This window comes from Bubalus kerabau, chromosome 19 (genome assembly GCF_029407905.1).
Source record: "Bubalus kerabau isolate K-KA32 ecotype Philippines breed swamp buffalo chromosome 19, PCC_UOA_SB_1v2, whole genome shotgun sequence".
Taxonomy (NCBI): domain Eukaryota; kingdom Metazoa; phylum Chordata; class Mammalia; order Artiodactyla; family Bovidae; genus Bubalus; species Bubalus kerabau.
In genome coordinates this window covers 45,315,049-45,327,750 of record NC_073642.1, presented here as the reverse complement: position 1 = coordinate 45,327,750, position 12,702 = coordinate 45,315,049, and the positions used below count along the sequence as shown (strand labels likewise).

The 12,702-nt window shown below is 44.0% G+C and overlaps 1 protein-coding gene across 6 annotated transcripts in view; it reads left to right on the top strand.

Annotated features, from left to right (window-relative positions):
- The window catches only part of SPTSSA (serine palmitoyltransferase small subunit A), a 459,057-nt gene that overhangs the window by 67,101 nt on the left and 379,254 nt on the right, over positions 1 to 12,702 (top strand). The window contains exon 1 of one of the 6 annotated variants that reach the window (XR_008705298.1): positions 3,174 to 3,198. The exons of 2 other annotated variants lie outside the window; for them this stretch is intronic. The gene's annotated coding sequence lies outside the window, so the exon portion shown is untranslated. 3 more of the 6 variants (XR_008705297.1, XR_008705299.1, XR_008705300.1) reach the window with 3 other exon arrangements.

Below are 12,702 nucleotides of genomic sequence, written 5' to 3'. Positions count from 1 at the left end.
TTTGCAACAGCTAACCACACCCCTCTGTCACCTTTCCTAGAAAAGAGCTTTGCTGAAAAATTTTGGGCCACCACCCAGCTCCTTGCAGGGCCCTACAATATACCTTTCTCTGTTCCAAACTCTGAAGTTTTGGTATGTTTGGCCTCACTGTGTGACGAACACAGGGACTTGAGTTTTGGTATCACGTCCACATTTATTTGACTTTCTTTTGTAAAGAAGATCTGTCCTCTTTATCTCTCACCACCCCCTGGACACATGTATTTTTATTTACTAACCAGCTACAATCATTATCCTTTTTAAAATTCAAATTATACTAAATTTGGCCTGTGGGAGCCCCTTCAAGCTGGCTTTTTTTAAAAGTAAAAAAATTTTAATTCAATTACATAGAGAAATCTACAAAAGATTGAGTCGACAGTTCAAAAATTTCCCAGAGCAAACACCTGTGTAACCAGTTCCCAGATCAAGTAACAGAACAATGAAATTACCTCAGGAGCCTCCATCACACCCTCTTCCTATCTTTCCCCACAAGAGTAACCACTAAGAGTCTTACTTTTAAACTTGTTGATCAGTTTGCCTGTTTGGGCACTTTGTATAAATAGGATCATAGAACATGTCGTGTTTTTATGTGTCTGGATTCTTTGTTCATCATCATGTTTATGAGATTCATCTGTGATGTGTTTAGTTCTTTTTCATCCTTCTTGCAATTTATTTATCCATTCTAATGTTGGTGGGCATTTAGGCTGATTCCGGGTTCTGTTAAAACAGGACTGCTATTGACATTCTGATACTTGTCTTTGGGTGAACATATTGTTGAGTTTTGTTTGCTTTTTTTTTGTTTTTGGAGGCGGGGAACATATACCTAACAGTGGAATTGCTTGTTCATAGAGTATGCTCAACTTGATTCAATACTGCCGGACAGTGTTTTCTTTGGTTATAACCCCATTGGTCTTGGTATACTTTTACTTTCTGGCAGAAGATGTCCTGGGCTCATTTTGTATGTTTTCTGACCAAGCCCTGGAATCGGCCATCTCTCTGAGGAGCCCTCATGCTTTTGAATAAGGAATAGTATTTAAAAACCAAGGTCTGCATGCTAGTGGTGCTCACTGATACCAGGAAGTCATTGCTCTTAGTTCCCTTTAGTGGGCAAAGGTAGAAAATTCACTAAAGAAAATAATCATGCGTTTGAATTGACAATGCCAATTCAACATTGCAGGATTTTTTTTCCCGTTAACTCTGTTTGTATTTTATATGTGCGTCTCTTTTATGCTAAAAATCTTGGTTTCTAATAACATCAATAAGTTTTGTTTATTTGCTTTGCTCTACACTTAAAACAGTTGCAAAACTGCAATACTAACATTACTATATTGTCAGTATAACTGACAATAATATTATGAATTGAAGTGATGTATGTGTGAAGCTTTAGATTTCTTTGAAGTAATTTTTTTGTCTCTTGAGCAATTTATATGATACTAAATTGAATTGCCTAAACCTAAAGAGGATGAAGGAGAAGGCAATGGCACCCCACTCCAGTACTCTTGCCTGGAAAATCCCATGGACAGAGGAGCCTGGTAGGCTGCAGTCCATGGGGTCGCTAAGAATCAGACACGACTGAGCGACTTCACTTTCACTTTTTACTTGCATGCATTGGAGAAGGAAATGGCAACCCACTCCAGTGTTCTTGCCTGGAGAATCCCGGGGATGGGGGAGCCTGGTGGGCTGCCGTCTATGGGGTCGCACAGAGTCGGACACGACTGAAGCGACTTAGCAGCAGCAGTAGCAAAGAGGATGGAGAATTTACCCAGTGGCTTAAGAAGATGCGTGTTGGGCTGAGAATAATATTGAATGTGGGGCTTGGCCCTTCTAGACAATTACTGCTGTGGAGCTCCCACTCTTTGCCCCTCCCCCTCCTTTTTCTAAATTGCGTTTTGAAGGATTTCAGGGTTTCCACTGGGGAGGGGTGCACCTGTGGGGATGCACTCCTTTCTCTCACTTAGAGGTTCTGTGGCCACCAGCCTCCCCCACCCAGGTTGTGATGGTTCATTTTGTGTCAGCTGGGCTGTGCTCTGGTGCTCAGTTGTTTGGTCATGTACCAGTCTAGATGCTGCTATGAAGGCATTTAAAACATATTTATTTGGCTGTGCCAGGTGGGTCTTTGTTCTGCCACGTGGAATCTTTTATTTGCAGCATGAGAAGTCTTAGTTGCAGCATGTGGGATCTAGTTCGCTAACCAGGGATCAAACCTGGGCTCTGTGCATTGGAAGCATGGAGTCTTAGCCACTGGACCATTAGGAAAGTCCCTATGAAGGCATTTTTGAAAGCTCTGATTAATATTTAAATTGGCAGATTTTGAGTAAAGTAGATGACTCTTCATCATGTGGTGGGTGTCATCTGATTAACTGAAAGCCTTAAGAGAAAAGACTCAGGTCCCTTGAAGAGGACTTCCATCTTACTTACAATTCCATCAACTTCTTGCTGGAATTGCCAGCTTGTCCCCTATTTGAATTTGCCAGTCCCTATAATCATGTGAGGACTTCTCTGGTGGCTCAGTGGTAAAGAATCTGCCTGTCAATTCAGGAGATGAGGGTTCGATGCCTGGGTCGGGATGATTCCTCGGAGAAGGAAATGGCAACCCACTTTGGTATTCTTGCCTGGGAAATCTCATGGACAGAGGAGCCTGGAAGGCTACATTCCCTGTGGTTGCGAAGAGTTGACTATGATTTAGTGACTAAAGAAAAACAACCACATAATCATGTGAACTAATTTCTAAAATGCCCTCCCCACCCCTGCCCGGAGCCATCCTGTCTTTTCTTCCCTACCCCCATCCTCTACACACACAGAGACAGACACACCCTCACCCACCCACCCACCCACGCTATGGATTTTGTTTCTATGGAGAACACTTATAGAATGCTGGTTATCTCAAGCCTCAGACGAAATGGTCCAGAGTCTCTGCTGTGTGGCCCAGGAATAGCGGAGCAGGGTGAAAAGCAGATTGTTATCATCCAGGCAGAAGAGGTGTGTAGTAGGTTGATAAGGGGCCCTGCGGAGGGAGTGGGTGCAGGAAATAGGTAAGAACCTCCCTCCTCTCCCACTTAGAACTTGACTACTGTGGCTGCCTGCACCTGGAAGAAGTGACCTTTGTTTGACTTGGAGCCAGAGCCTCCTCCTGGTCCAGGAGCACCCTAACACTCTGTTTCGGTGAGAGAGGAAGAGGCCCTCCATGACCCTCGAGTGCCTCTGGGGTCAATTGACCTAGGTAGGGTTCTTGTCAGTGGCTCTCGGGTAAGTCGGGCTGTGTGCACAGCAGGCTTTGAGCAGGGCTTCTCCTCAGCGGGAAAAGGCCCAGCTGCTTGTTGTTAAGAGGCACTGCAGGATTTCCTCTTTTAGCTTATCCCTCCCCAGGAGGAGGAGACTTTCGGTGAAATAGAGGAAACCACAGAATATTCAGGAACATAATAACGCGTTGAAGTTATGCCATGAGACAGTCCGTGTAAACAACAGAAGAGCTGATTTTCCAAGGTCGCTCTATTCTGAGGGGAAAGGGCTACTCCAGTGAAGCCTAGTAAGATCCCACCATACTCTCCCCCCAGGAGAATGGGACAGACAAGTAGGAGAAGACCAAGGGTCTAGAGGAGGAAGAGAAGAGAGGTGGAGAGGGAGGAGACCCCAGGATAACGGGATATGTCCTTTTAGATCACGGTTTTCAAGCATTTTACTCTACATTTGTGACACTTTTGATGTAGTTCATTTCAGACCTCCTGAGGATGGTTGCTTTTCACCAATCAGATAACTAAGGGGACCTCTAGATAATATCACAATTGAACTCTCCCAGGAGTGTCAGGATGCTGATCATTCAGTCTCTGGAGTAAAGCATCTCTGTGTGCCTTAGATGCACCTATCAATATTTTAATGAAGGTGGAGAAGTCAGACCAATGTCCTCACTCATATTTGCTTGGTGGAAGACACACCAGTTGGGAATCTTCTTACTGTGAATGACCGCAGGTACCAAACAAACTAGCTTAAAATAAACAAAGCAAAAGAATCATTGGCTTTTGTCACTGAGAAGGCCACAGGTAAAGCTGCTTCAGGTGAGACCTGAGTCAGGACTCAGGTGATGCTTGCAGGGTGCCGCTCTGGTTCTGCTCTGTGCTGGCCCCTCCTAAGTCTCTGTGTAACTGTCCCTGGAATCTTCAACTTCCCATCTTTCTGACTCAATCTTGGGGAGGATAAGGGAAAGCTTCTCTTTCCCATGAGCCTAGCAAATAATTTCCTCTACTGAGGAAATTACTGTGGCCTGGAGAATGTGCCAGGCTAATTGCCTTGAAGTGGGACACACACGCACTGTAGGGCTGGGCAGTGGAGTGGACTTCTGGGCAGCTGGGGACCCAGAGTGCGTGGGCTCTCTGGGGGAAAACTGGGAATTGAGACCAAAGCTGAGGAAATGCACGCTGGGAGGACCAAACAGACAAACCAGCAAACGTGTGCACTGACTGACTTAGATGGCTATGGGGAAGGTAAGTTTTTTCTCAGAAATAAAACATTGAACATGCTCAAGGGCGAGATCCTAAGACTCTGTACCTTGTTGTCCAGGAGAGAGAATTTGGACCTGAAAAAATGCAAAAGCAGGTGTTATTGGTTACTTTAACCATAAAAAGAATTTCTCTTGTGGAGCATCTGTTTGTTTATTCAACTCCTATGAATGCTCAAACTACTGCACAATTGCACTCATCTCACATACTAAAAATTAATGCTCAAAATTCTCCAAGCCAGGCTTCAGCAATACGTGAACCGTGAACTTCGAGGTGTTCAAGCTGGTTTTAGAAAAGGCAGAGGAACCAGAGATCAGATTGCCAACATCTGCTGGATCATGGAACAAGGAAGAGAGTTCCAGAAAAACATCTACTTCTGCTTTATTGACTATTCCAAAGCCTTTGACTGTGTGGATCACAATAAACTGTGGAAAATTCTGAGAGAGATGGGAATACCAGACCACCTGATCTGCCTCTTGAGAAACCTATATGCAGGTCAGGAAGCAACAGTTAGAACTGGACTTGGAACAACAGACTGGTTCCAAATAGGAAAAGGAGTATGTCAAGGCTGTATATTGTCACCCTGCTTATTTAACTTCTATGCAGAGTACATCATGAGAAACGCTGGGCTGGAGGAAGCACAAGCTGGAATCAAGATTGCCAGGAGAAATATCAATAACCTCAGATGTGCAGATGACACCACCCTTAAGGTAGAAAGTGAAGAGGAACTAAAGAGCTTCTTGATGAAAGTGAAAGAGGAGAGTGAAAAGGTTGGCTTAAAGTTCAACATTCAGAAAACTAAGATCATGGCATCTGGTCCCATCACTTCATGGGAAATAGATGGGGAAACAGTGGAAACACTGTCGGACTTTATTTTTTTGGGCTCCAAAATCACTGCAGATGGTGACTGCAGCCATGAAATTAAAAGATGCTTACTCGTTGGAAGGAAAGTTATGACCAACCTAGACAGCATATTAAAAAGCAGAGACATTCCTTTGCCAACAAAGGTTCATCTAGTCAAGGCTATGGTTTTTCCAGTGGTCATGTATGGATGTGAGAGTTGGACTGTGAAGAAAGCTGAGTGCCGAATTGATGCTTTTGAACTGTGGTGTTGGAGAAGACTCTTGAGAGTCCCTTGGACTGCAACGAGATCCAATCAGTCCATCCTAAAGGAGATCAGTCCTGGGTGTTCATTGGAAGGACTGATGCTGAAGCTGAAACTCCAATACTTTGGCCACCTCATTTGACTCATTGGAAAAGACCCTGATGCTGTGAGGGATTGGGGGCAGGAGGAGAAGGGGACGACAGAGGATGAGATGGCTGGATGGCATCACCGACTCAATGGACATGAGTTTGAGTGAACTCTGGGAGTTGGTGATGGACAGGGAGGCCTGGTGTGCTGTGATTTATGGAGTTGCAGAGTCGGACATGACTGAGCGACTGAACTGAACTGACCTGAACTGATGTATTGATTGCTCGCTAGTACCAGGCATTGGACGGGATAGTGGAGACAGAGGGGTGAACTGTACCACCACGAGACCCAACATAGTGTTAACTTCAACATAGGCTGATCATCAGAAGCTGATGGGATTATTATTATTATTATTTTTTAAAATTTTATTTTATTTTTAAACTTTATATAACTGTATTAGTTTTGCCAAATATCAAAATGAATCCGCCACAGGTATACATGTGTTCCCCATCCTGAACCCTCCTCCCTCCTCCCTCCCCATTCCATCCCTCTGGGTCGTCCCAGTGCACCAGCCCCAAGTCCTACTCCTCCGCCATCTTGGCTCCTCCCCTCTGATGGGATTATTTTTAATTAAGTTTTAAAAAGTGAGTTATATATGTAATAAAGTACACAAGCCTTAAGTATACAGCTCCAATCCATTGAATCACAACTTCTGTGATGGTTTTCCATGTTTTAGCTATAAAACAGCAGGATAAGATTCTCCCCAGCTGGGATTCAGTAACCCCATCTACTTGAAAACATAAAATCAGCTATCCAGACTTAGCAAAGAGCTTCAGGAACAGATTCCTTGCCACCAGAATTATTCCTATTCTGCCCTGACTGTTGGTCATCCATCCTTGCCAAATGATTCAAAATAATTCTGCTGGATGTACTTGCCTCAGGGCAGGTTGTGATAGGACTTACCTCCTGGAGGGCAAATTCGTATCTTCTGTGCCAGAGGTAGCTTCCCCGATCACAGTGGTCATTACCAGAGCACCTGAATTACCTCACCAAATCCTCAGCCTTCCCAGGAGAATGCTTCAGGTAGCTGCATGCAGCAATCCCAGTTGGCATGTCAGATGAAAGGATTTTTTGCTATTTTGGGTCTTCCTAAGCTGTCAACAGAGAAAAAATTTAATAGCCTTCAAATCTCAGAAATCAATAAAGTGGTTAATGTTGCTTTCCTTGTGTCTGTGATCCCGCTACATTGACAGGATTTTCTTTTTCTTGGAAGCAGTTATTAAAGCAGGAGGTGAGATGGGCCTCGATGGGAGGCTGCCCTCGAGAACAGTCAGTGCTGGTTTTCAGTGGAATATTATTATCTGCTGATAGGAGGGGAAATGCTCCAGAAAAGAAGTTTACATTGTTTTAACTCTCAAAAAGTTGCTTGTAGGAATAACAAGACCTTTGTTTAACTCTAATCTTAGTCTGCCTTTAGAAGGAAGTTTAGAGGATAAAGAATCATTGTCAACTCAGTCTAAAGTATCAACTAAGATTCCACAAGCCCCATGACCTGGTCAAAAAAATCCAAAAAGAAACAAGCAAACACCCCCATGGCCTCCCCCCGCCCCCACCAACCCCTGCCAAAAAAAAAGCCCTTCAATGATGTGGATAAGGAAAGGAAAATTGATTTTTAAATAATAAAAAATACCAACCCTCTTATTAAAGTTATACACAAAATTCACTCCACAATTTCTATTTTTTAAGATAATTAGATTTTGTTGAAAAATGAGTTGGTATCATGATTTCCCTACTTTTTTCCTAAAAAATATTTATTTGGTTGTGCCAGGTCTTAGTTGCAGCAAGTAGGATCTTAGTTCCAGACCGAATAGAGGTCAAACCCATGCCCCCTGCACTGGAAGCACAGAGTGTTAACCGCTGGACCACCAGGGAGGTCCCATGATTTTCCTACTTTTGTTCATGCAGCTTATGCCTAGAGAATGGGGCTTTGGAAACTGATCTTTTTCAATATAGATTTTTCTCTCTGAATTAACCAGTAGAGTCCTGGTTGGTTTCCCTCCAGTAGGTTTTCTGAAGCAGCTGGATTTCTCAGGTGGCGGTACCATGGACTGCTTCAGCCTGAAGCAGCTGTTTTCCCCAAGCACCCATTTCTTGGTTCTCTGTATTGCTTTCTTTTTTTGTATTGCTTTCTTGATAGTGCTCATCACACTCTGAATTTTGTTTGTCTGTCAGGCCCCTAGAATGAATGCCAGTGCCAGTCTCTCAGTCGTGTCCAACTCTTTGTGACCCTATGGACTGTAACCTGCCAGGCTCCCCTGTCCATGGAATTCTCCAGGCAAGAATACTGGAGTGGGTAGCCATTTCCTTCTCCAGAGGGTCTTCCCAACCCAGGGATCAAACCCTGGTCTTCTGCGTTGCAGGCAAATTCTTTACCATCTGAGCTATAGGGAAGTCCCTTAGAATGAATGAGCATGTGTTTAAAGCCCTTTGATAGTTTCAGTTGCCTTTAGTATTAAATCCTGTCTCCTCCTCACGCAGCATATCTGAATTCTGTTTCTCTAATCTCTCATCTAGTGCTTGTTCCAGCCCCTTGGAACTACATTTCCATTGCCATTGATCTGTGTCCTTTCCCCTGGTTCTCTTTTACAGATCCTTCCTCATATCCAGAATATTTCTTTCCCCAGTTGATTCCTCTTCTCCCATGACCCACTGGCTTGAATAAGAACATACTGTGCCCCTTTTGAACTTCCTTTATCACCAGGTTATCTTGCTATATTATAATTGCCAATTTATTTGTCCAGATTCCTCCACTAGATGTGAAGTTGGGGGCAGAGGTCTGTCCACTCTCTGATGTCTCTTTAGAGCCTGGCATATATATTTGTTGAACCACTGAATGAATGAATGAAAGAAATACCCACAAATAGCTTAACAGTGGTTTCACTTTTGTTAACTGGATATAACATGATAAATTATGTTTTCTTTATCACAATTATGTATCAGAAAGCAGGATAAGGAAAAGGCCAGAAATCTTGGGCCAACTAGATCTGCAGTAACTTATGGATGATATGGGAGCCTGGGTTGGTGATCAGGACACTTGCATTTCTTTTAAAAAAATAATTTTATTTTTTGGCTGTGTTGGGTCTCCGTTGCTTTGTGCAGGCTTTCTCTAGCAGGGACTATTCTTTATTGTGGTGTGAGGGCTTCTTGCGGAGATGGCTTCTCTTGTTGCAGAGCACAGGCTCCAGACATGTAGTCTTTAGTAGTTGCAGCAGGCAGGCTCAGTAGCTCTGGCACATGGGCTTAGTTGCTCTGTGGGATGTGGATTCTTCCCAGACCAGGGATCAAACCCGTGTGCCCTGGATATGGGGATAAGAATTGGCAGGCAGATTCTTATCCACTGCTCCACCAGGGAAGTCCAAGACACTTGCATTGTTGTCCTCATTCTGCCACATTTCAGGATTTCTAAAGCATTGAAGAGCAGATTCCAAAATACTCTGAGGGTTAGGAAAAACAATGCAACCAATTCCTTTTGGGTTTAAAGGTTTTGTGATTCTACACATCTTGATTTATTAATACCATCAATTAGATCTAATTAATCTGAGCTGAGATAAGGTGTAGCAGGCTGATCCTTAATGGGAAGATTTATGGGCTTCTTATTCTAGCGCATCTGAGGAAGGGAAGGGAATGTTCATCCAGGAACCAGCTGCATGGTGAGGATGTCTTGGCTCCTGTTACCAGAAGACTGTACAGCCAAGGCTCAGCAGGCCGGATTGGAACAATAGCCAAGAAAATATTTGAGGGGACCCAGGGGCCTTTCAATGAGAGTGTCATCAGGACATGCTTCCCAGATGGGCTGTTATAAATGATTCATTTGGAAACTAATTGACAGGATGAGTGGGAAGTTTAGTTGGTAGAAGGTTCTTATTCTTAGTGAGAGAACATTAAGGGTCTTAAATCATTTGTTATTAAGAGTCTCAACCCCCCTCCCCCACAGCTCTTACATGCCTGAAGGCCACAAAGGGCATTAGAGGCTCCCCCACCCCCACTGCCAATGCTTACTGTGCTTCAGAAACTCTATGGAGCTTTGAACTGGGAGGAATCGTGAGTTCTCACATGGGATGGCCCTGGAGGCCCTCACACTTTTAGCATTGGGTCTACTTTGGGCTGTGTCTCTTGTTGGGAGCCCCCAGTAGAGTACAGCTACCTTTGTTTTGAAGACTAGATTTGAATAATGTACAGCTTCCCCTTGGTGTCTATAATGAGAGAAGGTTGTTGAGAAAAACTGCCAGAAGAATCTTTCTGGACTATTGGTCAGATTGACACAGGAGGGCTTCTTAGGAGTCCATTCACTCTAAGAAATTGAATAGACAGATCCAAGAACTTCTGGGAATCATCTAAAATTAAATCAGTGGAAAGATTAAGGTGGCAAGACTTCTTTAGTTTGGCCTTCTTACTTTCTGGTCGAGATATGGATTAATAGAGTCTTGATTAATATAAAAAATTAGGAATATTGGAGATTATGGATTTTAGTTCAAAGATTTTTTCCCCCTATACTGGGACTGAATTACCTCAGATTAAAAAAAAAAAAAAAAAAAGCCAAATTCCCGGAGGTCACCTGAACTGGGTTAATTGCTTGTGGGGTTAATTTTAACTTCTAGAGCCTTTGAATTGCTAGAGGCAGTAGTTTTAAATGTGGGGGTCATCAGCTTTCCTTAGAGAACTGCCTTTTAGTTGAAGGTGACTTTTTTTGGGCTAGACTAAGGGAATTTTGGTTGACGGGGGAGGGAAAGAGAAATGTGAGGGGGTGGTTAGTACCTTTTCACTGGGAGAGCCTCTGGAGTTGGGTTTGCTAGTTCCCACATGAGATTTGTGTGAGGTTGATCTACAAAAAAGAGGAAAACTGCAGTTATCTAGGTTATATGCAGGTCACTCCCCAGCCATTTTAAAACCCCAATATAAGTAAAGTTTTCCAGGCATCTATTATAAGGACAAACTGTGGTCCTGGCAGACTGAAGCCTGTTCCCATATGGTAGAATTTGAAGGGAGACCTTGTTCTGTGGTGATAGGAAGTTTTCTTGTACAAGTGGGATCATCCACTGAATTCAAATCTGGGCTCCTAGCAGGTCAGAGCCCTCATTCTGGGTCTAATATTGTTGGCCAATGTAACAATTGAGAAATGGAATACTTATTGCTACATCAGTAAACAAAGGATGTTACAGTCTTAGTGATTACAGCCACCACAGATGGTGAGCTGGCGAGCCCTGAGGGAACTCAGGAAGGAAAGAATACCTGCTATCTAGCAGCCATCAGACTCCAGCCACTCCCTGAGGTGAGCCCTGAGGAAGGTCAGGATGTGAAATCAAAGTGGTTCGGTAGTGTGTGACTCTTTGCGGTCCCATGGACTATACAGTCCATGGAATTCTCCAGGCCAGAATCCTGGAGTGGGTAACCTTTCTCTTCTCCAGGGGATCTTCCCAACCCAGGGATGGAACCCAGGTCTCCTGCATTGTAGGTGGATTCTTTACCAACTGAGCTATCAGGGAAAGCCCTGAGGAAGCTCAGGGTGTGAAAATACAGGATATTGGGCCCAGATAGCTGAGGTGCATATCAAAGGAGTGATTTCAGTAAGCCCAGATTCTTGCCTCTTCCCATTCATAGAAAAGCAGTAAATTCCTTAACTTGGGATTCCTGGGTTTTCTTTAATTAATAATTGTTTGAGGTTCAGACTACCTGTCCTCTGTTGCAAAACTTCTATGTAACCTGGCTCCTCTCCTCACCTCCTTGGAGCAGTTCTCTCAGGGTTACTTGAGATGCTATCTCCTGGGCATGAAGTCCTAAAAAAGTCCTACCGAATAAAATATAACTCACAGTTTTCAGGTTGTGAATATTTTTTAAGTCCACACAATGACCTAGAATTCTTGGGTCCTTCAACTCACACACCATCGTCCACTGCTCAGGTGTCAACAGTTATTAAATTTCAGGATTCTCAAAGTTGGGATGCTCTGAGGAGTGGTTGGGGTCCAGGAATCTGTAACTTAAAGCAAGTCTTTCAGTAGCCTTTAAAGTAAGAGTTTGAGTGGACAGGAAGAAAACCCCACTTTCAGGCTCCATAGCCTCATAGACAAGAGGAGCCTTTTGAAGCAAATCTCTTATGATACTTTTATCTGTGTGAAATCTCCATTTAAAACCCCTTTAGTCATGGATGTGAAGCAAAGCTGGAAAGGGTGAAGCTTTTCAGAACCTGAAAAACAAGTTGTGTTAAAGCGAGTGAAGCCCTGCCCTCTCCCTAACTTGACCCTCAATCTGTGAGTACTCAGTTTCTTTTTCCTGCCACCTCCCGTTTCCAGCCATTTGGCTTGGCAGTATCATTTGTTGTGGTGGTGCAGTTGGGTCAAGTGAGACTAAGAAGGGGCAGGTTCTGAAGCTCTGTGTTTGCACACTCTGAGATTTTGGGTGCCTTTGGCTGAGGACCGAGTTGGCCCTGGGGGACAAACTGTGTGGAGCCACCTGCTGCTCTCTGCTGCCCCCTTGGTGGAATATTCTCACAAGTCTCTCCAGGCCATCTGTTTGAGGACAGGATGAGTTGTGTGGTAGTTTGTTACACCCCAATTGCACTCATTTCACACGTTAGCAGGAGAAGGCAATGGCAACCCACTCCAGTACTCTTGCCTGGAAAATCCCATGGATGGAGGAGCCTGGTAGGCTGCAGTCCATGGGGTCATGAAGAGTCGGACACGACTGAGTGACTTGACTTTCATGCATTGGAGAAGGAAATGGCAACCCACTCCAGTGTTCTTGCCTGGAGAATCCCAGGGACAGGGGAGCCTGGTGGGCTGCCCTCTATAGGGTTGCACACAGTCGGACATGACTGAAGTGACTTAGCAGCAGCAGCACACGTTAGCAAAGTAATTCTCAGAATTCTCCAAGCCAGGCTTCAACAGTATGTGAACCTAGAACTTCCAGATGTTCAAGCTGGATTTA